Here is a 25883-nt window from a genome sequence, read left to right as displayed (position 1 = left end):
AAGAATAAAGTTCTCCACTGGATTATTTTAAAGAAAACTGTTAAAAATAAAACTTCTATTAACCCTGGGTGAAAAAATTCAAAGCAAGTCATACTCACTAATAAGTTGTTCATTTAAGAGAATGCACCAGCTGCACTTGACTTGAAGATGCTATGCACAAAGCCATACTTGGCAAGTGAAAAATTCTGTTACCTAAGGGGCAGACAGAGTGAGGGAAAGCAAGGAGCTATGTGTGCCACTTCAGTATCTAGACAACACAGTAGAAACTGTTCCAGACAATGCAGGTTCCATTACCCTCACTGAACAAAGCAGGTGCATTATTCATTTTTCTTCTCTTTTTGTTTGAGAAATTTGTTGATTTCCCTCTTGGCCATTCCAATGTACTTCAAAATGATGCCATGTTGGTTTAGTCCAGGAAGCAATAGTGAAAAAGTCACGATCAAGTAGGTCAGGAGGAGGTTGTGGACTTGCTGTCCCACCCAGGCAACCGCAGCAAGAGGGATGATCATGGTCATGAAGTATATTTTAGGGTTCTTCCTCCTTCAGCGTAAAGAGGTGTTTCCACCAGCCCACAGCTCTGTGCTGAGTTTTCATTAGATTGCTGCAGATTTCATGGAATCTGTGCTATTGTGCAGTGGTCTTTTTATTGGAGCCAAAAATTCTAGTCACTAGAATGGGAAAAAGGTAGTCAGCCAAGCATAACATAACAAAACAGGAAACACTGGAAAGCACAGATGGATTTAGGTAATAGATAATCAGAAACACCAGGGAAACCACACCCATGATGGCAAGTGGAAACCAGGCTCTTTCCCGTAGCCTTTTCTGTATTAGATCTAATTTGAGACCTTTAGCTTTCCTGAAACCAGATATTTATATCTTTCTTTATATTTGGAAGGTATTGCATTATTTCTCTAGGAATTCGTTTTCTTTGTCTCTTTTTGTCCTCCTTTATTATATTTTCAATATATATTCTTCTGATTCTGTCTCATAAATTCCATAAGCTTTCTTCATTCTTTTTCTATCTTTAATTTTTTTCTCCTCTGACTGTTTATTTACAAATAGTTTGCCTCCAACTTCACATATTCTTTCTTTTGCTTGATCAAGTCTGCTGTTGATGCCCTCTATTGAATCTTTATTTCATTCTTTGTGTTTTTCAGCTTTAGAATTTCTATCTGATTTTTAAAAATCATCAGGATATAAAATCAACTTACAAAAATCAGTAAACGTTCTGTAAACCAACAATGAACAAATTGAGAAAGAATATAGGAAAACAATTCCATTTACAATAGCCTCAAAAAAAATCAAATACATAGGAGTAAACTTAATGAAGGACATAAATGACCTCAACAAGGAAACTACAAACCACTGAAGAAAGAGATTAAGGAAGACTACAGAAGATGGAAATATCTCCCATGCTCATTGATTGGCAGAATCAATATAGTAAAGATCGCTATACTCCCAAAAGCAATCTACATGTTCAACACAATTCCCATCAAAATCCCAATGACATTCATCACAAAGATTGAAAATTCTACCCTAAATTTCATTTGAAAACACAAAAGACTGCAAATAGCCAAGACAATACCAAGGAAAAAGAGCAATGCTGGAGGTATCACAATTCCTGACTTCAAACTATACTACAGAGCCACAGCAATAAAAACAGCATGGTACTGACACAAAAACAGATATGAAGAACAGATATGAATCCACACAGCTATGCCCACCTTATTTTTGACAAAGATGCCAAAAACATATGATGGAGAAAAGACAGCCTCTTCAACAAATGGTGCTGGGAAAAGTGGCTATCTGCCTGCAGAAAACTTACTAGATCCCTGTCTGTCACCCTGTACTAGTATAAACTCAAAGTGGATTAAGGACCTTAATATCAGACATAATAGTGATACAAAAACAAACACATACAACAATGGAATAGAATAGAAGTCTCAGAAATTAGCCCACTCAGCTATGACCATCTGATTTTCAACAAGGGTGCCTGAAACATGTTGGAGAAAAGATAGCCTCTTCAACAAATGGTGTTGGGAAAACTGGATATGCACATAAAGAACACTAAAGGTAGATCCTTCTCTCTCATCTGTGCTAAAACTAATTCAAAATGAATCAAAGACCTTATTGTAAAACCTGAAAATTTGAAACTACTCCAGTAAAACATAGGGAAAAATAAAAATATAAGCATAGGCAATGACTTTCTGAATAAAACTCCAGTAGCTTAGGAAATAAAAGTGAGACTTGGCAAATGGGATTGCATTAAATTAAAAAGTTTCTGCACATCAAAGAACATTTTCCAGAATGAAGAGACCACGTACAGAATTAGAGACGAATTTTAACAAATTTATTTGCTTAACAAATAAGCAAATAAATGAATTGAACTGTCACTTCTCAAGAAGTAGTACAAATGGCTAATAAATACATAAAGAAATGTTCAGCATCCTTAGTTATAAAGGAAATGAAAATCAAAATGACACGGGTTCTTTCTCACCCCAGTCAGAATGACATCATCAGGAAAACAAACAACAAATGCTGGGGAGGATGTGGGAAGATGTGAGGAGGGAAAAGATTCCTCATGCACTCTTAATGGGAATTGTAAATTAGTGCAGCCACTGTAGAAATCAGGATGGACGTTCCTCAAAAGCTTTTTTTATGGAGAAAAAATAAGATAAGAATATTCTATTTTTCCTGGCTACTGCTTATATTTCCAAAACTGCAATTTGAAGGCTTGATTAATGCAATCATCTCTTCCCTTTGCTTTCTTATAGGGTTAGGTAGGAAGAATGGAAGGAACAAAACCTTTGCAGAAAATGTGAACAAATTGGATTTAAAAAATAACAACTTAGAAAAACTTTTGGATATTTAGGTAATTATGGAACCAGGTTATAGGGTCATAGAACAAAAAAATAAAAAGGAACAGAAATACTTTAGAGAATAAAGAGAGTTGACTGAACCACTGTGGCAAATTAAATATGGTCACAAATTCTTTGACAACACTCTCATTGCTTTTTGCCAATAAAGTATAATGGAAATGATGTGATGCTAGATCTGGGCCTAGCCTTTAAGAGGACTATCTACTTCCATTCCCTTCCTTTTGGAGCCTTGAGCTACTATGTAAGAAGTCTATAAGGAAGTCCAGAGAAAGATTGATTCTGAGCCAGTCTCTAGCTGTTTACTTCCAGCTATTAGAGTCATCTAAGCTAAGGCCCTAGACCTTGTGGAAGAGAGGAAAGCCATTCCTTCTATGCCCTTCCAATCTCCTTACCCTAAGAATCACAAAATAACATAATAATTTCTTGTGGTTTGTTAGCCACAAAGGTTTGGAGTGGTTTGCTATGCATCAATAAATAATAAGAACATCATGCCATCTTCATTAATTTCTTCATTAATCAATTTAACAAGTGGCATATTAGTTTCTAGGCTTAAAATACATTTGAATAGGTTACTCTTCAACTGGGTTGTAGTTTGTCTTTTCACAAAGAGAAAGATTGTTGTAAAAACCACAGAAGTTGATTATTTATAATTTGAAAAGGGAAAAGGCGAATAAGCAGAGGAATTTAGAGTTTGGAGGACAGACAGTAAGGAGAAGAACAAGTCAAGGTATTAGTTAGTGATTTGCAGAGATTTCCTTCCCCAGAGGGCCCAGCACAACTGGGTGCTAGCAATGGTTGAGAGGAACAAGAAGAGGGCTTTCAGTTCAAGGGAAATAATGAGCACTGAGCAGAGGATGATGGTAGAGGTAAAGCAAACAAACAGAAAACAGAATAGCAAAGAGGTAAAGAGTTATATGACATAGCTACACCTAAAAATAAGTTCTGTGATCTTCTCTGACCTGGTAAAAATTGTAATGAATGATGTAGGCCAATACCAGATATGTTTGGAAGCTTTAAATTCACTGCAGAGGAGCTAATACCGAAACCTTAAAGTGACAGAGGTCAATATGGGAAGTGGATCAGGACTTAGTGAAAAGGTCAGGTAGAGATAAATCAACTTGGGTTGTAACACACTTGTGCATGGAAGCAATGCTAGGAATCTCTCTGTATAGCTATCGTTATCTCAACTAGCAAAAACGCTTTGTCTCTCTTTTTATTGCTTATGTCTTCTCCTCAACAAAATTGGAGAAAAGGGCAGAACAGGTTCTGCCTGGAAGTGAGGGGGGTTGGGGGGGAGAGGGAGGGAGCGTGCAGCAAGGGCAAGAAATGGCCCAAACAATGTATGCACATGTGAATAAATGAATAAAATATTTTTAAATTTTATATTAAAATAATTGTTGCATTTACTATATATTTCTTAACAGCTCTTTCCAGAGTAATTATACTCTGTAATCAAATACATTTACACTGTTGCTTATTGCAAAATGTACAAATATGGGGAGTGATATAATAAGCTTCATGTCAGTCCGAGTCAAATTTTGGTATCAAATGAGTACAATTTGGGCTTGATTCTGGCACTTAATGAGTTATAAAAAGTTTACAGTTTAAGGACTTCTTGAATCTTATAAATGTGAACAAACAATAAATTGTCCATCATTAAACATATATGATGTCTCTAAGAAAATATACTTTCACTTAGGAAAAAAGCTATTGTAAAGTCCAAGTTAACAAAAAATACACTTGATAATTTTGAAGATAAATTGAAGATTAACTTTGCTATTACGGTGAAGCAAAATCTTAAATCATATCTGTTAAAAAGTATTTAAATTATATCCCCCAACTGATTTTGAAGTGTTATAAAATGCCACAAAAATTTGAGACAACAATATAATTTAGACCAACCATAAGACTTTACTACAATATAAATTGGACTCTACTACTTTGGAAGTAAATATGATGAACAAAAGAAAGGAGGGAGACCAAAAATATTGTAAACTTCTGACTGCTATTATTGTGAGAATAAAAATAGTAATGAAAGCAACTTAGACTTTCAAAGCATTTGATGATAATGTGAAATAATGATTCTCATTAAATTCCAAATTTTTTATATTCCAAAGAAGTATTTAAGCATTTGTACTTACCAGTGTTATACAGAGAAACAGACTATCTATCTATCTAAAGATAAATAGATTTGGAGTTTTACACATATATATGTATATAAATGAGATTTATAAGGAAATGGCTCACACAGTTATGGAGGAGAAGACCCACAATGTACCATCTACAAGCTGATGACCCAAGAAAGACGGTGGCAGAAATTCTAGTTCTAAAAAGGAACTGTGAACCAGGAGTGCCAATGGTGTAAGTCCCAGCCCAAGGGCAAGAAAAGGCAGATGTTTCCCTTAAACAGTCAGGCAGAAAGAGCCAATTCAAACTTCTTTTACATTTTTTGAAAGCTTACATATCCACAAGCTCTCATTAGATTGGATTACATCTAACCACTTTGTGGAGGAAATCTTTGTTACACATGCCACCAAGTTAAACACAAATTTCTTCAGAAAATGACCCCAAAGAGACTCCAAGAAGCAATGTTTAACCCGGTATCAGGGCACCTCTGGCTCAGTCAAGTTGACCTATCAAATTAACCCTCAGGGAACTACACTGTAGTCCTTTGCCTATGGTAGAACTGTGAGGAACAAAAAATAATTATATGCCATGGATATTTGTTCTTACCACATTGAAGTAATTAGATAATTAAGAACTAGCTCTTTGGGCTGTTGGACAGAGAAAGCCTTATCTTCCTTTTTCAGATAACAATGTAAATTTATACAAGGATATACAATACACTATTATTAAAACCAATTTCCTTTTCATCTTTCTGGATTTCTGCCCACTCCCCTATCCTTGCCTCCAGAGAAGTCTTTGAAAGTTGAGTAGGAAAGTAAGACAAAGGACTGATTTAAAGGACTGCTGTCTCTGGCAGTGTTTAAAGAACACTGAGAAAAAGGGATTCATTGGATCAGAGATCCCATTGGAATAAATTTTCTAACCAAAAAATGAAGAGAAGCTATGATAAGGAGGAGGCACAAGCCTCACAATTATCTCTTAGTCTTATAAAAAATGATTAAAAATGTTATGCTTCACCTGCAATGCTCAAGGTTGCAAAAAAACTCTGATAGAGTATGCATCATATTTCATTTTTCCTTCTATAAATGAAACAGAACATAAAAACTGCCAGAGCAAGGTCATTACTTTCTCTGACGAAGTCCTTTGGCAGAAATTGGAACTCATCTCCTGACAAGTTTTTAGAAGATAAGTTTCCATTTGTGACTTTTAAAGTTTATTTTACAGAGAGCTCTTAATGATAGATTACTATACTGCAAGGTCAGTCAGCTCATTCCACTTTAAAAAGCTTACCAAAGACTGTAACAAAATCTTTGAGCACACAGAATCCTGCAGCTGCTTCAGAGTGTGCTACTTGGAATAAAGTTAAGAGATAAAAAGAAGGTATAATTATTAGTAAATGATCAAATCATTTTAAATGACTGTATATCATCCCTACTTGCTTTGCTTGAACTACAAATTCTTGAAAAAATTAAAGACATTTTATTAATGTAAAGGTTTTCATCAATAACTCTTTTTGGCAAACTTCCTTTGTTCACTATCTACTAGAAATATAGAATTACTTTGTGTGTGGTCTTTTTTGCATCCTAAGTTTTTGGATTTTTCTCCTTATATCTTCATTTCCTCTCTACCAGTTTTAAGTGCTTTTGCCTTTTACTTGCAAACAAACAAATGATTACTTTTGTATATTTGATTTTTTAAAAGTTTCTTATTGGAATTTGCCTAATGTTTCAGGCAGAACTCATGACCTTTATTATTGACATCCCAGAGCCAAAGTATCAATTTCTTTTTTGAGAAATCATACGATTCAAAATGTAAATGTGTATCATTTCCCCATGAAAATATTATGCTTATAGATATTATTTGAACTATAAAATACATTAAATATAACACACACACCCTCCACTATGAATTATTATTTTAAATATTCTGTAATTTAAGTACTGGAGAGGTTTTTAAAAGTTTCCAGTTTGCTTATGCTTAAATTTTAAAAGATTAATTTCTAGATCTATTATAACGTTGTCAGAAAATGTGGAATGTATTGAATGTTTTAATATAAGATAAGGTTTTACAAAGTTTCCACAGATGTTGAAAACTGAGTGTTCTCTGTTGTGATATACAAAATGACACTTGTAATGTGTCAAATAAAACTTCCTAATTACATTATTCATATCTTCCCTTCCTTAATTTACATTTTGTGTTAATTTGTCAGAGTTTGAGAATGTATTCTTCTACAGCATTTTTTCTGTTTTCTCCTTTTATTTTATTGTTTTTACATTTACTTATATGTGTATACGTTATTAGTGCCACCTCCTCACCCCCCAACAACCTCCCCCCACTGTAATCTCCCAAACCCCCCTTCCAGGCAGAATCTGTTCCGCCCTCTTCTCCAGTTTTGTTGAGGGAAAAAACTTAAGAGATAATAAGAAAGACATATCGTTTTTGCTAGTTTGGGATAAAAATAGCTATATAGAGAGATTCCTAGCATTGCTTCTGTGCACTTGTGTATTGCAACCCACATTGGTTCATTTATACCAGCCCTCTTCACTACTTCCTTGTCCCCTTCCCATAGTGACCTCTGCCAATATAAAATTACTTTATTTGCTCCTCAACAGGGAGCACATCAACCACATTCAAGTTTTAGGTTCCCTTTCCTTTCCCTATTTCTCCCATGCACAGTCTCCCCTTAGTGTATGACTCATGTCCAATAATATTACTGCATATAACCACGTATAAGGGAGAACATGCGATTTTTGGCTTTCTGTACCTGACTAACTTCGCTTAAGATGATGTTCTCTAGTTACATCCATTTATTTGCAAATGACAAGATTTCATGCTTCTTTGTGGCTGAGTAAAACCACATTTTCTTGATCCATTCGTCAGTTGTGGGGCATCTTGGCTGTTTCTATAGCTTGGGTATTGTAAATAGTGCTGCAGTAAACATGGGTGTGCAGGTGCTTTTGTAATAACTTGAGTTGCATTCCTTCATGTATATCCTTAGTAGTGGTATTGCTGGATCATATGGCAGATCTAGATTTAGTTTTTAAAGGAGCCTCCATAATGTTTTCCAAAATGGTTGTTCTAGTTTACATTCCCACCAGCAGTGTATGAGGGGTCCTTTTACCCCTTCTTACATTCTTGCCAGCATCTGTTAGTGGTGTTCTTGATGGTAGCCATTTTAACAGGGGTGAGGTGGAATCTTAGTGTGGTTTTGATTTGCATTTCCTTTATGGCCAGGGATGGTGAGCATTTTTTCATGTGTATTTTGGCCATTTAAATTTCTTCTTAGAAAAAGTTCTGTTTAGTTCAGCTGCCCACTTCTTTATTGGTTCATTGGTTTTAGGAGAATTTAGTTTTTGAGTTCCCTGTATATTCTGGTTATCAGTCCTCTGTCTGATGTATAGCTAGCAAATATTTTCTCCCACTCTGTGGGTGGTCTCTTCAGTTTAGAGACCATTTCTTTTGTTGTGCACAGCTTTTTAATTTCATGTAGTCCCACTTGCCCATCCTTTCTCTTAGTTGCTGGGCTGCTGGAGTTCTACTTAGGAAGTCCTTGCTTATTCCTATTGTTTCCAGGGTGTTCCCTGCTCTTTTGTGTACTAGCTGCAAGGTTTCAGGCCAATATTAAAGTCCTTAATCCACTTTGAATTGATACTGGTACAGGTGACAGGCATGGATCTAGTTTCAGTTTTCTGCAGGCAGATAACCACTTTTCCCAGCATTATTTGTGGAAGAGGCTGTGTTTTCTCCATCATATGCTTTTGGGGCTTTTTCAAAAATAAGATGGGCATAGCTCCTACAGTATTTTTTTCAATGAATCTTTTCATTTCTCAAACATTTTGCTGTAAATATTTTAATGCTTTCTGTACTTAAAAGTTTCACAACAAATTTATTTTCATTGTATGTTGTATATATTTCAATGTGTCTCTTTTGCTTTGAATTCTCTACAATCTACCAAAACTACTTTTAATAGGTATATGTATATATTGTTTGGTATAGTTTTCTACTTTAAGAAAGGCAATTAGGCTCAGTTTCAATTATAGAGAATTATATGTTACTAGGTGACTATCACATCTGTTACTTGAAGCCATCTTGACTTAGAAGCAAAAATGTATGGATTGCAAATTTACAATACAGGTAATTGTGAGAAAATGGACAATTGTAAACATTTTTTATTGCATATGAAAATCTTTCTATTTCTTGGATGAGTTTAAACTTTTATATGTTTATGTCATAAATTATTTGCTATCTGTTTTATCATCTTGAATTTTTAAAAATTTTTTTATTATTCATATATGCATTCAATGCTTGGGTCATTTCTCCCCCCTGCCCCCACCCCCTCCCTTACCACCCACTCCACCCCCTCCCTCTCCCCCCCCACCCCCTCACTACCCAGAAGGAACTATTTTGCCCTTATCTCTAATTTTATCATCTTGAATTTTGTACCTTCTTCCATTTGGGTTCCCCAGCCATACACAGCTCCTTGTTATATAATCCATTTTTGACCCAGGTAATTTTATTAAAACATAGTTTTATATTGTATAGCTTCTTTTGCAAAATTCATTTTTATGTTAGTGTTGTATTGAAATTCTGAAGCATTTAGACTACTACTTTTCCTGTGTTTCATGACTCGTTATTTTAAGTTCTTATAATTTCCCTATTTTTGAGCAATTGATGTTGCTTAGTTTCTCAATTGAATTATGTTATTTTGAAGTGTTTATTCCTGGAAATATGGCTTTTCAATTTTCATGTCCCTTGATTATCTCAGAATGTCTTTGTGCTGCATTAACTTGGCTAGTTAACATTCTTGAATTTTAACTTTTCTCTGAATCAAGAAAGCATACATCTGAGTATGCTAGTAGATCTCTCCTTACTTTTGGGATAGAGACTGTCTTTGGGGGAAGGTTTCATGGCCTGTAGACATGCCTCACTATGATGTCTAAGTTGCCTTTCTCCTAATTGCCCCATCTGGAGACCCAGATTCAATTGCCATTTGACAGCCTTTAACACTGTGTCCACTCCCCATTTCTTTAAGTCATCTTATTGATGACCACAGTGAGTATTATGTAACATGCTAGAAACAGAACCCAGACTGAAAAGGGAATATGTGACAATAAATGTTGAGGAAATGAATTCAATCAATTTAGACTACCTTTTCTAAGAGGCTGATGGTAAAGGGAATGACAGGAGAGGTGGTAACTGGAGGAGGAGACTGACTGAGTGAGGGGCTTGTCTGATGGATAGCTCTGCATGACTGAAGGATAATGGAAGGGAGCTTTGGGGGCAGAATGGGTTGGAAATGGCCAGGAACAGGGAGTAATGTCTGAGGCAATTGGTCACAGTTTGTGCTGCTAGAACAGAATACCATAGGTTGGGTGAAATAAAGAAACAAATTTATTTCCCATAGTTCTGGGGACTGAGAAGTTCAAGCTCAAGATCCCCACAGATTCAGCACCTGGTGAGGGTCTACTTCTTATCCTCACATGGCTACAAATCCCATGCATAAGATTCTGCCTTCATAAGCTAATCGCTTATCAAAAGCTTCACCTCCTTTTATTATCACATTGGGTTAAGATTATGACACGCAGACACAACAAGCATTTAGGAAGCATAGCTTTTTAAATAAATAGTGCTGATGAAATAGGACATAGATATGCAGAAGAATGAAACTACAATACAATATAAACATCAACTCAGAATGGATCAAAGATCTAAATGTAGTATCTAAAACTATGAAATTACAAAAAGAAATCATAGGGGAACCACTTTAAGACATTGGAATAGTCACTCTTTTTGTGTAATACTCTCAAAGCACAAGCAACAAAAGTAAAAATAGACAAATAGGATTACATCAGACTAAGAGGTTCTGCACAACAAAGGAAACAATCAACAGAATGAAGAGACAATCATCCGAATGGGAAAATATTGCAAACTACTTTTCCAGAATATGTAAGAATCTCAAAAACACTCACCAGCAAAAGTCCGAATAATCCAGTTTAAAAATGGGCAAGTGATGTAGACAAAGAAGACCTACAGGTGTCCAAAAATATATTAAAAAATGATCAATATTACAGATCATCAGGGACTTAAAAATCAAAACCACATTGAGATAACACTTCATATCAGTTAAAATGGTTATTACAAAAAAAGATAGAAAGTAAACAAAAGCTAGTGAAGATGCAGAGAAATGGAAGTCTCTACTTCCCACTGTTGCTGGGAATGTAAATTAGTACAGCCTCTATGGAAAACAGTTTGGAGATTCCTGTAAAGACTAAAAAAGAACTGTTATATAACATAGTAGTCCCACAAGTAGGTATATATACAAAGGAAATTAAACCATTATGTCAAAGAGGCACACACACTCCCATGTTTATTTTACCAATAATAGTCAAGGTATAGAATCAACCAAGGTGTCCATCAATGGAAATGTGGAATATACACATAATGGGATATCATTCAACCATAAAAATAATGAAAACCTGTCATTTGCATAAAAGTGGATGAAAATGGAGGACATAATGTTAAGTGAAACAAACTATTCACAGAAAGAATAAAACTGAATATTTCACTCTTTTGTAGAAACTTAAAAAAATTAATGTAGAAGAAGAAAGTGGAATAATGGTCACTAAAAAAGACTAGTGGGTAGGGGTTCAGGAAAGAGCTCAGATAAGAGACACTAAAGTAGATTTAGAGAGGAGAAATTAGTCCTGATGCTCAGTAGTGCAGTGAATAGCTCTAGTCTACAAGAATCTATGATATATTTCAAAATAACAGAAAAAGAGTTTGAAGGTCTCCAGTTCATAGAAATGATTGATGTTTGAGGAAATGGAAATGCTAATTACCCTGATTTGATCATACATTGTATAAATGCATCAATCTTAGTGTTGTACTTCATGACTATGTACAAATATTATATGTCAAAAATTTCAACAAATGAATTTCCAGGGAACATGAATAGTATCTAGCAGTGTCAGTATACAATTTTCAAAGATATGCTTTAAGATGCTGAGGGTGGGTATTTACCACAAAAGTCTACACTTCTGTAAATTTTTGGAGTCATTTGGCAAACCACACCCCTCAGTATTTCTAATTTTGAAGTGAATGCCAGCCACTTCAAACTATGTCAGCCTATCTCAAAGGGAAAAAAATCCTAAAAATTTATTATGAGAAAAAAATAATGCCAAGATGTTTGTCTGCTGATTTTATATAGTTTGATAATATTATTCTCACCTTTTATAGTCAACCATGAACATAACAGATTTGGCTCTAGGGATGATTCTAACATCATATATACCACATAGTTTGAGCTGAGAGCTTTAAAGATAATTAAAGAGAATTACCATTATATTAACAAAGACTAAAAAAGTATTGCTTTTTCTGGTAGCTCCACATTTTTTTGCTTAAAAAAGGGAATTCAAATGAACAATGAAAAAAGTACACTTTTTTCTTTTATATTCACTTTTTTTTAACTGTTGGTGTATATGCCTGTGTTTTTGTATATAGGTACAACTCTTCTCCCAGGATGCATATAATGATATAATGAAAAATACGTTCAATGAATGTACATAGGCTTAGTGTCTGTTGCTTGTATTTGTCCACATTCAATATGGAAATGCTTAACTGTTATTGATAGTTCAGTGTATCTGAAATATAATGTAGAATTGAATACATGTGGTGTTAGAATCATTCTCATTATTTTTAAAACTGAAATACTATTGAGTTTTCAACTTAAATAGAAAGTTTTTAGAAGCAAATTTTCTGATCCATTGAGGTGGGCCTTTCCATTAGCATTGATGGAGCTATTGGCATCAAGCAGTATCTAAAGTAATCCTTCTGGAAACTAGTTTGTTAATTTTAAAAAGAAACAAATGTGATTTTATGAATTTATTTAATATATTTACTTTAATCAAGAATTGATGGGTAAAGGAATCCACTAAAGAGAATACAAAAGTAAGTTTATGCTGTTCAAGTGGACACAACGTCTACATATTTAATTATTTCACTGGGGCACAGTGAAATCATGAATACTATATCTATGATGTTTTGTCAATAAATTTAAGAACAAAATTTATGTTCCTACTTAATAATTTTTAGCTACAAAATAGCACAAGGGGTACTTTAGAACTAAATAAGAGAAGTACAGATTTCAATGGAAATTTTTTAAATGATCATAGGTGTGTTATAAAAATTAGACTGAAAGTCAAGGCTTTATTCCTAAAATAAAGGAAAGTAATGACAGTGAGTAAACAAAAGCATGAGTTGGATGCACTTTTCCAACAACTAGAACAGATTAAGCAAAAGTATATTTACTTGTATAAGCATTTGCACAGCTCAAACAACCTAGACTTTCTTATTAAGTAAAAACTCAGACTAGATGATGACTAATTTGTGAAAACCTAAGTAAGAAAATTGAAACTGAAGAGGTTATGGGTAAATAAGCTCTTAAATGATAAATAATAAATTTGTTTTAAATAATTAATAAACAAGTGGCTCAAAGAGAGGAAATTGGCCTGAAATTTTGGCTACTAAATCTATCATCTATCTATCTATCCATCTATCTATCTATCTGTCATCTACACACACCTATATGTATATACATATGTATACAAACACACATACAATTATATAAATATAAATATGTATGACTTTTCCTCTTCTTTCACTAGTTTGTAAGTCTGAATATTTTTTGAAATTATGTGCATCTCTGGCTTGCAGCAATGTTTAAGATACATCTACACAGTAAAATGATTGCTGTAGTGAAGTAAATTAATAACACTATCATCTCACATAGCTACCTTTTTGTGACAAGAAGAGCTAAAAATCTACTTATTCAATAAAATACCTTAATACAATTTTATTAATTTTAATGCTCATATTACACACTGGATCCCTAAACTTGTTCATGCTACATATGTGCTGATTTGCATCCTTTGGTCTATCTGTTCCTATCTCCTCTGCCCTCCTTACTAACCTCTCTTTCATTCACCATCTCTCTGTATTTGAACTCATTTTCTATTTTTTTAATTCTCCATTTATAAGTGAGATCATTCAATGTTTTTACTTCTGTGTCCTTCTTATTTCACTTCGCAAAATCTCCTCCAGGTCTGTCTGTGTTATGGAAAATGTCAGTATCTCCTCCTTTTTAAAGGCTGGATAATATTCCATTGTACATATACAGCATATTTTGGGTAGACTTTTTGAGACAGGGTCTTGCTGCATGGTTGAGGCTCTCCTTGAGAGCCCAGGATGGCCTCAAACTCATGATCTTCTTGCCTCCGGAATTACAGACATGTTCCACCATGTCCAGCACCACATATTCTATCCATTTGTCCATTGATAGACCTTTAGGTTGTCTCCCTACCTTGGCTGCTATGAAAAATGCTGAAATGAACTTGGGGATACAAGATACCTTTACAGGTGATGATTCCATCTTCTTCGGATGCCCAGAAGAGGAATTACTGAATCTTATGGTGGTTCTATTTTTAAATTCTCTTAGGCCCTCCATGCTGTTTTCCAAAATGGCTGCACCAATCTACATTTTCCACCATTGTTTGACTAGGGTACTCTTTTTCTCACACTCTTGAAAACATATATTATGACTTGTATTTGATAATAGTCATCCTTAAGGATGTGAGATGATATATCATAGAGGTTTTAATTTTCATTTTTATGATGATTAGTGATACTACACACCTTTTCATATTGTTGTCCATTCATATGTCTTGTTTGGGGAAATGTCTACTCATGTCCCTTGAATATTTTTTAATTCGGTCATTTGCGTTTTTGCTATTGCATTGTGAGAGTGCTCTATAAATGTTGGATATCAACCTCTAACTAACCCCAATATTGTTTTCCCAGTTTGGAGATGCATCTTTTCTTTGATGACTGTTTCCTTTTCTGTTCAGATCCTTTTTAGTTTGATGTAGTTCCATTTATTTATTTCTTTTTGTAGTAGAGCTTTTGGTGTGATATTTTAAAAAATCATTGTTGAGGCAATGTCAAGGAGGTTTCCCCTATGTTTTCTTCTGGAGGTTTTATGTTTGGAGGTCTTGAATTTAATCTTCATCTATTTTGAATTGATTGTGGAGGATGGCATAAGACTCCAAACTCATTCTTTTGCTTGTGGAAATCGTTTTCCCAGTACCACTTATTGAAGAGACTACTCATTCCATATTCTGTCTTCTTCACATTCTTTTCAAAAATTAGCTTACAAGACTTTGAATTTTAACAAGAAGAAGATCAAAGAAAATATTACACAATGTTAGCATCCAGTATCTTGGACTCAGACAAAAGTGGTAGTGATTACATGTTTCCCTGTTTTCTGTAACTATCTATTTTCTTGGTAAAAGGATGAGTGAACTGTTTCCATCTATCAGTAGATTTCTTTGATAGTTCTGTTGATGTGAGAAAATTTGAATTCTGATGGGGCAGAGTTGCCGGCAAATGTCAAATCAGACACTATCATCACTATATACTAAGGGAAAGAACAGAGATACTCTTATGTGTTCAGTGACCAGAGAAACTGGTACTTATATCACTTCTAAATAAGGATGTAGCGCTTTCTTTTCATTATTAATCTTTTAAATTAACTAGTGGTATTGGTTGCTCTATTTATGAAAATAGAAAAAGATGTTTTAGAGATGCGAAGCAAATACCCCTGCCCAATTATCCTGTGTGGCTTGGAGTCAGAACAGTGAATCTATGCCCAAATTTTGCACCCTTTTTTGCCTTTATCAAGTCAGTGTGTCTAACTGAGATTCAGATTCCCTATGTATAAGTGAGACTAATTAGCTAAATTATTTCCAAAGTGGTGTTTATAAATTTAAACTATTCAAAAATTGCTTAACAAAAGCACTCAACTTAAAGAAATGTAGAGTTAGAGCTTGAGCTTGATAAAGCAAAGAGAGGCCTTTGGAGTACCTTGCAAGTACAGAGGTCTGTGTTTTGCAACTTGAGGAATTTTTCAGGTGTTTATAGGAACAAGTCAAGCATATTTTTAAAATGACAACCCAACAGAGAACACTAATTTTCTCCAGTATGCCTTTCTTCAAAAAATACCTGAATTCTCACCTTCTATATAAAATATAAAATGAAAACCAATTTTGAATAACCACAACTTTCACACAACATCATTTTAAGGAAATGCTGGGGAGAAGATAAGATGCTAGGAACAAGGTAAAGTGGGCAATAATCGCCTTCCAAACACCAATCTTTCTGTTGTTTCAACTTCTCCTGCCTCAAGTGGTCAGCCTTTCTCTCCAAGATGCAGTGAGTTTCAGGTTCAACTGGGAGACTCGAGGCGGGTATAGCTAGTCTGGGCTCATTAATGGAAAGTCCATATTGTTAAGTCCATGTGTGTTCTCCACTTCTGTCTTGTGAGCAGTTTCTTCATGGGCCCACACAATAAGCATTAAGAGTGGCTGTAATTTAAAACTGCCTGTTCTTTATGAGGCAGAACATTGTATACACTAATTTAGTAAATATTCTCTCCACAATGGATCCCTCTGGGGGACAATTACATGAAATATATGCTCATTCCAAGAAGTTCGTCCACATATTCCTCTATCTTGTTACCTTTCTTTCAATATTCTTTCTACATCTCTAACTAACTAAAAAACTTGTTAGCTACTCCCATGACTCGACATAATACTGTCTCTGACCACTTCTCCTTCACTACCATGTAGACAATTAAATGTTCTGTTCTTTTGGAGGATTTTCCTTAGCCACTGTCTTTCAGGGCCGTGTCTGCGTGGAGCTGTAATGCAATGACTATCTGCTTTCTGTCATGTCTCTACATGCAGTACTGAACCACAGTTACAAATTAAGTAAGTAGTGGTCAAAGTAGTTGAACTCTGAACCTTTAATTTGCTTAATTAGTAGAGCCTTCCGAATCTCTTAGATCTTTTTCTCATACATATCCTTTTCATTATTGCCACTGTACACACACAATTTAATAATTCCATGAATCATATCACAAACAGTTCAGATTGCATGGCAACTCAAAGTTCTGTGGTCAGGTCTTCAGTCTGTACCAAAGCAAACCAGAAGCTGATTTTCAAATAGAATGCGGTTGATGACAGCAAAGAACATAACCTGTATTGCCAACTTGAAGGACTTTCCTATCAGAGGTTGCCAAATATTCCACAGATCCTATCTCACTGCCAGACTCTTCAAGTGCTGATTGGTCAGCTGGGCACTAAGACCTACCTGGCAAGACAGCTTTACTGTAGGATAGTTTTATGTTCTTTACACCAGTCAAAACTGTCTTAAGGGTTACCCAGTAAATAAATTGGAGCTATGTGCCCACACTTGGTGTATGTAATCTCCAACATCCAAGAGATCCTCCAAATTATACTTCTGTATTTGTGGTGTATAGTATAGTACGTCTCTCATTTTATGAGGAACATCACAACAATCATACATTTTAGAAAAGCATTTAGGGTACTTGCTAGTTCCTGCTCACCAGATCAAATTGGTCTAAGACCTGATATGGTTGCACATTTACTACAACTTTCCAACTCTCAGAGTCAGGCCATAAGCTTGGTTCTTAGCCATATCTGCTACACAGCTACAGAGGTTAAGGATCACTTTGGAGCACCGTAACAGCTTTTTAATCTTCCCTGTGTACCTTGACTTTCACATTCAAAGCATTGAATTTGTCCTATTCTCTTGAGAAACTCTTTAGAATAGTCAGAAATAACCAGGACAACCCACAATCTTCTAATCACCATTGTTCTCATAATGGCCAACAGTCACGCACTCAGTTACTTGATCATCTTTACACTCCACTTACTCTATTCCGTGACACCCTTGGGTGATAATGTAATAGTGATGCCACTGCACGTCATGGATGACTTATACATTTCCCCACGACAAGGAAGTCACTTACATTCTCCTCAAATGTATTATCTATTTAATTAAACCACCCTCTTTTAGAGTTTTTTTTTTTTTAATCCTTAGGGTCACTCCTGATGCCAATTACTTCTTTCAGGATCTCAGAATAAAACAGGTTATTCTCAAAATAGGAAATGAGAGAGCTATTAATAAGAGACTACATATAAATTGGTGGGCAGGCTTAAGGGAAAACAACAGGGGATGCCATTGCTCCTTTGGGCTAGTGACAGCAGGAAGCTGACATTACGCCTAGATATAGGGTGTTTGTGTGTGCGTGTGGGTGTGCATGCATGTATGCACATACTAATTGACTTGTTTTTGTAAAGTATAGGCTCAATTTGAATATGAAGAGGCACCAGTAAAAATACAGCAATGCAAAATAGCAACATTAATTTGAGATTTTAGCAACAGAGTATGTACTAGCATTATTTAAAATGTGTGTGTATTCCTTTTGAGATCTATCTTTACATTTTATTATTTTTTTCACCCTAGGGTTATTTTTGAGGCAAACATTTGTGCTAGCAATTCATTTAATAGGTAGAATGGTAGCTTCCAAAAATGTTATGTTACCATGGATGGAATTGGAGAACATCATTCTGAGTGAGGTTAGCCTGGCCCAAAAGACCAAAAATCGTATGTTCTCCCTCATACGTGAACATTAGATCAAGGGCAAACACAACAATGGGATTGGACTTTGAGCACATGATAAAGCGAGAGCACACAAGGGAGGGGTGAGGATAGGTAAGACACCTAAAAAATTAGCTAGCATTTGTAGCCCTTAACGCAGAGAAACTCAAGTAGATACCTTAAAAGCAACTGAGGCCAATAGGAAAAGGGACCAGGAACTAGAGAAAAGGTTAGATCAAAAAGAATTAACCTAGAAGGTAACACCCACGCACAGGAAATCAATGTGAGTCAATGCCCTGTATAGCTATCCTTATCTCAACCAGGAACCCTTGTTCCTTCCTATTATTGCTTATACTCTCTCTACAACAAAATTAGAGATAAGGGTAAAATAGTTTCTGCTGGGTATTGAGGGGGTGGGGGGGAGAGGGAGGGGGCGGAGTGGGTGATAAGGGAGGGGGTAGGGGCAGGGGGGAGAAATGACCCAAGCCTTGTATGCACATATGAATAATAAAACAATAAAATAAAATAAATAAATAAATAAAAACAAAAATGTTATGTTACCATCCAGAACCTGTGAATGTGACCTTATTTGAAAAAGGGATTTTTGTAGCTGGAATTAAGCTAATGTCCTCCAAGTGAGATTATCTTGGATTTTCTGGGTGGGCCTTGGTGACAAGTATCTGTATAAGAGACACACAGGCTGGGTGCCAATGGTTCACATCTGTAATTCCAGCTACTCAGGAGGCAGAGATCAGGAGGATTGTGTTTCCAACACAGCCCAGAACAAGACCCTATCTCGAAAATACCCAATACAAAAAGGGCTCGCAGGGTGGCTGAAGTGATAGATCGCCTGCCTAGCAAGTGTGAGGCACTGGAGTTCAATCCCTCGTACCACCAATCAATCAATAAACAAACAAACAAGTAATGAGAGAGAGGCAGAAGTGGAGATGGCTATGTAAAGATGGAGACCAAGAAATACACAAGACCAGAAACTGTTAGGTTTTTGTTGCTGTGACAAAAATACCAGAGATAAATCCATGTAAAGGAGGAAATGCATGCCAGCTATAATCACAGCACTTGGGAGGCTGAGGCAAGAGGACTGTGTGTTCCAGCCTGTGCTACATAGCAAGACCCTGTCTCAAAAAAATAAAAATAAAAATAAAAGAGGAAAGGTTTACTTTTCCTCATGGTTTTAGAGGTTTTGGGCCTGTAGTGAGGCGGCACATCATGGTGAAAGCATGTGGCAGAGGAAACTGTTCACCTCTTGGTGGAAGGAAGCAAAGACAGAGGAAGGGTCTGGGTCCCAATATCCCCTTCAGTGTCACATCCCCTGTAACCTAACTTCCTTCCACAAGGCCCCACTTCCTAAAAGCACCAGGAGCAACCAAGGAGGCTTGGCAACCAAGCCTTTAACATATGAGTTTTTGGAGGAATTTAAGATACAAACCATAAGAAGTTGGAAAAGATGAGAAAGGATTCTCCCCTAAGCCTTTGGAGGAAGTAGAGCCCTGCTGACACCTTGATTTCAGACTTCTGGCCTCCAAACCTGAGAGAATAAATTTTCTGTTTTGAGCTGCCAAGTTTGTGGTCATTTCTTATGGCAGCCCTGAGAAGCTAATACAATCATCCATAAATATTTTACTTTGTATATCTTTCTGGCAGAAATGACGCTAATCTTTTGTGGCATAAAAATGATATGGCATCATTCTTTCAAGAGTTCACTTTCTAGAGGCAAACAGACATACAATTAACTCAATACAATAAGGCAAATTTGCTTGTGTAATGGGGACACAGAGGAAGTTCAATATTGAACTTCAGCAAGATTACTTATGAAATGTCAATGATCTAATGTGGCCAGAGTAGAGGGTGCATAATAGAGGGGGACAAGAGATAAGACTATAAAAGAACACAGAGGACAGACTTTGAGTGATCTTAATTACTGTTTAAGGAGTTTAGGACCTCATCTTGTGGTTTTGGGATGGTTAACCCTGAGTCAACACTCCCAGAGAAAGGTATTTTGTGCTTGGACTTGAATGTTTAAACAGATTGTGAAGAATTCAGGGGCTCATTTATTCGTTCACTGAAAATTTATCGCTGATATATTGTGTAACAATAGGACTAATAAAGGCAAGGTAGACACAAACTGACCTCAGCAGGCATGCAAATGAAAGGCAAAAGGAGATCCTTGATTAGGCGAGCCATGAACATGTACAGAGAGGATGTGCTCAGAGGATGTTCATCAAACATACTTTAAGAAAGGAGGAACTTTCAACCTGAGGGGTACTTCATAGAGATTATTCAGTCTTACGAAGGATGCATTACTCTGGGAAGAGATCAGAGGCAAAGAGATCTATCCAAGTCTATCATTAACAATCTGGAAAGAAATTGTGAGGCTCATAATTAAGGAAAAAGCAGTCAATGTGGAGAAGAATGGTCATTTTAAAATGACATCGCAGAAACAAAACTGATGATATCTTGGAATTAATCGAACTCTGAGGGTGAAGAAGATGTTGCAGAAGCCTCTGACCATGTCTAGCTTAGATTATTATGAATCTAAGAACTGTGGACTATAAAATGCACCATTATTTTATGCATATCCAAGAGAGGAAAGACTCTATTAAACTCTGACATGTTACTTTGCCATCACTTACAATTTTTTATTTTGACCCAACTGAAAGAACTATTTTAGATTTATTTAGACAAAGATTTTTCAAATCACATTGCTCCCTTCTGAAAAGGAAAGCACAAGCAAAGTAAATCTGTTAAAGCATTCCTACAACATTTTCACATTCAGAATCAAACTCTTAAAAGTAATTTTGCTGCTCTGAAGTGTCAAAATCCATATTTTTCCATTCAACATTGCCCTCAGTGACAACAAGAATTTGCCACTATTGTTTTTGAGATTTTCTTTGAAGTCATAAGCTTTGATGCTGGTAATTTGTTGACACAAAAAGGTGCCAAAGGCTTTTAGACAATGTTTGGGATATATATATATATATATATATATATTCTTAAAAATTTGCTTGACTAAAATGTCAAGGAATTGTTATTTTCCAGCTACATCAACAGGAATAATTATGATAGTCACATATGTACTAACAAGGAACCTATTGTAACTATATTCTGGACCAATAACAATTGAAAATTATCAATCACAGGATTTATTCTGATTCAGAGATGCTAAAGTGAGAGGGAATATACTTTAGAATTGGTGAAAAATGAGGGTGGTGATATTAGATAGCATAGGCAGCACAAGGATGCCAAAAATTCAAGTTAAATTTTATTTCATTGTCATTTCACCAGGAAAGCAAATGTCCTGACTCACTGTAAGAAAACTAAAGCCATTGTGCTTCTTCTTTTGAGAACTGGCTATTCACTTCATTTGCCCATTTATTAATTGGATTATTTGTTCTTTTGGTGTTTAATTTTTGATCTCCTCAGAATCTAGGACTAAAAAGTAGTAATATTAATAATAATGGGACATGAGCATAAAAGGGTAATTTTCTGGTGGAGGGTAACCAGAGGGAAGAGAGGGGGATAATAAATATATTCATAAAGCATGGTGAAACCCCTAAATACTGTTTGAAAAGGAGGGAGGAGAGAGGACGATTAAGAGAGTATGACCTAGGGGGTGAATTTGATCAAAGTATACTGTACATATCTGTGGAAATATCACACTGAACTCCCTTTGCACAGTTAATTTACATAATAATAAAAAGGAAAACTACAGAGCAATGAGTGATAGTGGACTTTTTTTTTTTGGTGCTGGGGATCAAAGCTAGGGCCTCATGTATGCAAGGCAAGTTCTTTCCCACTGCGCTGCTCCCCCAATTCTGATAGTGAACATATACTTCCTTAAACTACATGCTATAATATTTTAACAGGATTCCAGGGTGAACCTGTTAGTTATTAAAGCAGATGTCCATTTGACTGACGTGCATCCCGAGGCTCTGTGCTCCCCCTTAGGTACTCTTACTGGGGTGAAATGTGTCCCCTCTTTGACAAGTTGCATTTGGACCTGGTGGCAGTTACACAGAAGCACTGCTAGCTGCTTCTGTAAAGAATTATATCTGAAGTAAAGGGTCCATCTCCAAGCTGCATTCACTTGGGTACACTTGACACCTAGAAGGTTTTCACTTTTTAAAAACCATTAAACTCTGTTAGATTTGTCAGAGTCTGTCCTAAAAAGTACTTTTTTTTAAAAAATGAAGGTTACTTAGTCTGGTCCCTGTCACCTGTCATTTGAAGAATTGCAAGTGTCAGTATAACCAGGGCTGGAGGAAACCAAGTAGTGAAGAGGAAGTTAAAATGCTCTACTTTCTAAACTTTTAGCTATGTTAGCTAAGTTTTGCTACTTTATCAGTCTCAACTTGAATGCATGTATTTCAACTCTAGTTTCTTTTTCCTAGTTAACAATAGCAGTGAATCAGAAAGCAATTATTTTAAGTATTTCAAGTTGACACCTTGAAAACATACTAAAGGGAATGGTTTTTCTGCAAAATTGAATTAAACAATAATGATCTTATATGATTAGTGTGAGTGAATGTGGTATGTATACTTTGCTGTTAGAAAAAAGTTAAGTTCAAAGACTAGCTTTACAAAACTTGTAGTATGAATTTGGCAAATTAATTTCCTTGCTCTTTAAAAATGTCAATAAAATTTCATCATTATTAGAATATGAAACCAGTTTGTATAATAATTATCTTCTTAGCAGTCTGTTTTTCTAATGCTGTTTTATTTTTTTTATGATCAAACCAACTAGAGTAGTTACTATAGCAAATTATAAAAATTAAAGGAATAGCAAATTATAAAAATTAAAGGACCGATCAAGGAAAAACACAAAAAAATTACAATTTATAAAGAAGTGTACTCACTAGATTGGGCCTCTGATCTATTTACACCATTTTAGTTGTGAAGAGAAAAGTACTTGCCTATTAAATTTTTAAAGAAATATAGGTGATATTTAGCCACTAGGTTGGAAGGAAGTTGGATATTTCCCTTGTATTCTATGCATTCCAGCTTCACTGCTGTGTACAAATAGTCTAACATTCCTCACACGTTACTCAACAGTACATTCAGACCTTTACACTATGTTCTTCAGAAAAGAAGAATGTGGCTTAAGTGGGCCACCTTGTGCATAAGTATTTCTAGTGTGATATGGGATTCTCCACCACAGTTCTCATGTCTGAAATCCTGTCCATTTTCTATGTGTTGAATAAGATGAAGTCTATTAAGATGGTTTAGATATTGAGACTGTCTGGAGGGACAGAGGTATAAATAGAACAGGAGTTGAAGGTTGTCCCAAGATAAAATGGAAAACTTGCAATCACCTCATGCATTGCCTTGCACATCTCCCACCTTATTCTCTGATGTTTGTATCTGAAAACTAGAAGTGAACATACTGAAGGTGTCTGTTATGGTCTGTTATTTTGGGTAACTGCTGGAATTCTTAATTCTACTTACCAGAATTATACTGGGGGTTTTCAGAGTTCTATGTCACTCACTGACAAAAATTTGACTTTGGATACAATCATCCTTGTCCTGTTTGAGAAGAAATTTGTGAGTTTTGTGGGGACAAGGAGATAAACTACAAGTGCTTGAAAAGCATGCTTTATATATAGCATTTCATTTCAATTCAATTGCAGTTCAAAATGAAAACAAATTAACTACTGTGGCTTGATTACAGGTTTTTCAAAAAAGGTTGTACTTTTGGTGGCATAACTCCAGTTTAAGTAAGTTCTTTAACTTGCTTAAAAGGGAAGGGATTTACACCAATTAACTCTCCCCTCTCAGGAATCCAATCATTAATAAAAATCACTTTTAGTCCATGTTTTTCCTGGCTGCGGTAAAATGGAATACAACTGGAAGAGATTTGATGGTGAAAAATGACCTTGTATGTATTTTTTAGAGAAAGATTTAAGGTGTGTGTGTGTGTGTGTGTGTGTGTGTGTGTGTATGTGTGTGCATGTGTATGTGTTGGGAGATGACTGATAATGTAAGAAAAAATAAATGCTTGAAAATTAGTGTATTTTGGAGAGGGTAGAGAAACTAATGGGCATTAAATAAAAGTATGAATGTGTTTGTAAAGTTAACCTTCAGGAAACAACTAGATATTTTTGATGATAAATGTACTTTTTTGGAATATGTTTACTTTTTGAAATGGAAGTAACCTTGTTTTGTCTTCAATAAAACTTGATTATCTTGTTCTATGGCAGCCAAAGGCTCAGAAAGAAATATTTTCTCCAGAGTGCTTTGTTCTGAGAACAGGTCACTTAAACACTTCATAACCTGCTGAAGCCTCCAAACATTTGTAGCCTATACACAGATGAAAGGACTCTCAACCTTTTGATATTTACCACCATTTCAGCTGAGAAAAGAAAATACTTGCGTAATCATATTTTTAAAGAAATATGGGTATTTATTTAACCACTGGGTTGGAATGAGCTTGGATATTTCTGTGTATTCAGTGTACCCCAACTTCACTGCTGACTTTGTACAAATAGCCTAACATTTCTTAAAAGGGTTTCAGCAGTACATTTAGATCTTCATACCATATTATATAAAAAAGGCATATGTCACTCGAATGAGCTTGGCTTAGAGATTTTTTGTTGTTAGATGCTTGTAGAAACAGTGCAGTAAAGAAATTTACATACTTTGTTTAATACCATATTTCCCAAATGTCTTTGACCATGAAATACACATATACACATTTACATTTATATATGATATATATGTACATACAAAACTAATACAATAACTATATATGTATAAAAACAGATATTCTATCATATTATAAGAAAATACCTACCATAATTAACTTATAAAGAGAAAAAGGTTTATTTTAGCACATGGTTTTGGAATTTTCCATCCAAGATCTGGAGGCTCGTTGCTTTGGGACTCTGATGAACCAACAGATGATGATAGCACATGGCAGAGCAAAGCTGCTCACATTAGTCAGGAAGCAAAGAGAAGAGCTTCCTCCTGTTGGCAGGAGTCTACAATGCCCTTTGACCTAAAGACCTCCAACAAGGCCCCACCTCTTAAAGGTTTGCCATCCTGGGGGCCACATGGTTCTTGGGAGACACTTATCCAAGCCACTGTAGACATAGTCTGTCTTCACACAGTTTCTACTTTCCTTCCTTTACAATATTGTTCCTCTGCTGATAAGATAGAAAAGAAAAGGAAAATAAGAAGGCCTGCTCAAATAGACTGCATTAGCAAGTGGATATGGCTTTACTTGACTTATTCTTATCATCTCGATCTAAAGGATAAAGTAGCTTTCTTGAGAGAGAACCACTGGCTTTGGTGACCCATGTCAGACTCAGCTATATTTTTTTACTCACACTATTAGCAGGTCAT

At 35.5% G+C, this 25883-nt stretch overlaps 1 pseudogene; it reads right to left on the bottom strand.

Annotated features, from left to right (window-relative positions):
• Positions 1-282: 282 nt before the first annotated feature.
• Positions 283-25883, bottom strand: part of LOC109674942 (ADP-ribosylation factor-like protein 6-interacting protein 1 pseudogene) — a 64754-nt pseudogene continuing 39153 nt past the window's right edge.

Source organism: Castor canadensis, chromosome 3 (assembly GCF_047511655.1).
Source record: "Castor canadensis chromosome 3, mCasCan1.hap1v2, whole genome shotgun sequence".
NCBI classification, from domain to species: domain Eukaryota; kingdom Metazoa; phylum Chordata; class Mammalia; order Rodentia; family Castoridae; genus Castor; species Castor canadensis.
The sequence above is the reverse complement of the archived record's forward strand: the minus strand, read 5'-3'. Positions and strand labels throughout refer to the sequence as shown.